The sequence below is a fragment of the Neomonachus schauinslandi genome, chromosome 15 (genome assembly GCF_002201575.2).
Source record: "Neomonachus schauinslandi chromosome 15, ASM220157v2, whole genome shotgun sequence".
Classification (NCBI taxonomy): domain Eukaryota; kingdom Metazoa; phylum Chordata; class Mammalia; order Carnivora; family Phocidae; genus Neomonachus; species Neomonachus schauinslandi.
In genome coordinates, this window is record NC_058417.1 from 17,153,270 (window position 1) to 17,155,739 (window position 2,470).

The window sequence follows — 2,470 nt, forward strand, 5'->3', positions numbered from 1 at the left end:
GCATCAGGCTCCCTGCTCCACCTCGGTGGGAGGCCTGCTTCTCCCTCTCCCACTCCCCCTGCTGGTGTTCCCTCTCTGTCTCTCTCTCTGTCAAATAAATAAAATCTTTAAAAAAAAAAGTACAACATTTAGAGAAAACAGAAAAGCAAAAGAGAAGAAAGTAAAAGTCCACTCTGCACGTGCTACTCCAAGAGGACTGCTATTGAGACTGAATGCACTATTGCTTTTAGTTGACATTTGCCTATCTTTTTTTCTTCAACATTACTAATAAGACTTTTGGTCACCATTAAAAGTCTGAATTTTAAACAGCTTCTTGGACTGGTGGCTCATATCTTTCAACTTCAGCACCTGTCTCATCCTGCGTCATTTTTTCGTAACTACCACCTTCATCATGAAGCCCCGTGAGTTTTCCCCATACACACTCAGGGTTTTCAGCATCTTCACTTTTCAAACAAAGACATCGTGGAGTGGAGAAACAGACTGGCAAGGCTTTTCTATGTCTTTTCCAGTGCTGTCTGGAATCAGTTTATTGACCACTTCTTTCAAGTCATTTGTTTGCACCTGTCAGGTCATGATTTCCATCAACTTCTCCCGGATTTGGCAGACCTGTTGGTGCTTATCGGGAGAGGTCTTCCAAATCTGATTATTGAGATTTTTTTTTTCTTAAGTAGGCTCCATGCCCAGCACGGAGCCCAATGTGGGGCTCGAACTCATGACCCTGAGATCAACACCTGAGCAGAGATCAAGAGTCTGATGCTTAACTGACTGAGTCACCCAGGCACCCCTGATTATTGAGAGTTTTAGTAAAACCAACAACAAAATAGAGAAAATAACCATGGGTAGTCTTGAAATCAAAATGGGCTTCAACCATGGTCTGCCATTTTGACCACGGAGCACATTTTGTCACTGGTAAAATCCACTGAATTTTTGGAAGTTAGGCAGCTTTTGCCCCGAACATCCTCAGTAATTAGCTTGGATTTTCTAAATGCAACTTCATCGTTCTGCAGATCAGCAAGGCTTACTTCAAAAACTCCACCCTTGAGGCCATCAAATGCAATTTTGATTCCTTGAGTGCTCTAGACTAGTGTTTTTATTTCTTATATTGAACACAGCTGGTGCTTTCACATCATGCCATATTTCTAGAAAATGGATTAGCCACTTTCTTCTTGGCAACCTTTTTGCTGCCTTTTGTAAAGTGCTTGTTCTTGCGTACCGCCATGGTGCTGCTCATACAGCCAAAAGGGTTATTTGCCTATCCTTTCAAAAACTGGGAAAACACTCTATTCTTGGTTAACTTGCTAATTGATTTCTCTGAAACTCAGTTTCTTTAATGAAATATATCTGAGAGTTTACCTTTATACGTCTAATATTTAATAATTTAGTATCACTAACATTTGATATTTGGTACCACTTACTAGTATTATAAACACTATACTCAACAACTTTGTTTATATTATCTTATTTAAACTTCACTATACCTTGTGAGTTAGGCAGTAATATTACTTCCATTTTTCAGCTGAGTAAACCAAGGCTTAGAGAGGTTAAATGATTTGCCCAAACAAGGTCACTAAGCTAAGCAGTCTCAGAATAGAAATCCCATCTCATTTCTGTCTGACTACAAAACTCAAACCACTCTGCTATAGTTTCTCCCTCAAACTTTTCCCCTAATACTTTTCATAAAAGCAAAATGTCATTTTTAAAAAACTTTCATATTTAGAGAAGTTGTCATATTCCAGTTATTAAAAGACTAACCTAATTTACCCACACCTCTGTTCAATTCCTTTGAAAGTTTTTTGAAGTTAGTGTCTCTAGGCAAAAATATTAAGATCTAAAGGAAATATACATGAATAAAATTCTTTCCCTGCTGAAATAAAACAGTGGAGGTTACTAGTGATTTGCCTCATTTTGAAACTGGAACTAACATCAGAAAGCCAGTTTCCATTTATATAAAACTACATAATATTGTTTCTGATTATAATTTCTGTAAAGTTATAATCAATTGTTACAGTTGAAAAACTCAAATTTTATCAGCTAAATTTCCTGCTGTTGTATAGTTTTATTATAATGAATTAAAGGGCTAATCTGGGAAGAAATAGCAGAGCTATATAATCATGACATGTTAGAATGGGAAGAAATTTGGAGGCCTCTGCCCATTCTCCATATTTTAGAGAGGAAAAAACTGAGGCCCAGAGACTTAAATATTTCTGTATCTCTTAAGTTGTCATAGTACACAAAGTGTAAGATTAAAGGTGTGTAAAAAGTGATTTCATTTGATAATTAAGACAGTCTTGCAAGTATATTTAACCAAGTTCCAAAACTGAATCAATAAGAGAAATGGATTAAAAAAACAAAACAAGGGGTGCCTGGCTGGCTTAGTCGGAAGAGTGTGTGGCTTTTGATCTTGATGTTCATGAGTTTGAGCCCCACATCGGGTATAGAGATTATTTAAATAAATAAATAAACTTTAAAA

General features: G+C 36.8%; 1 pseudogene; it reads right to left on the reverse strand.

The window, feature by feature from the left end:
* Nucleotides 1-301: 301 nt before the first annotated feature.
* LOC110593043 lies at nucleotides 302-1,219 on the reverse strand (annotated as a pseudogene).
* Nucleotides 1,220-2,470: the final 1,251 nt, after the last annotated feature.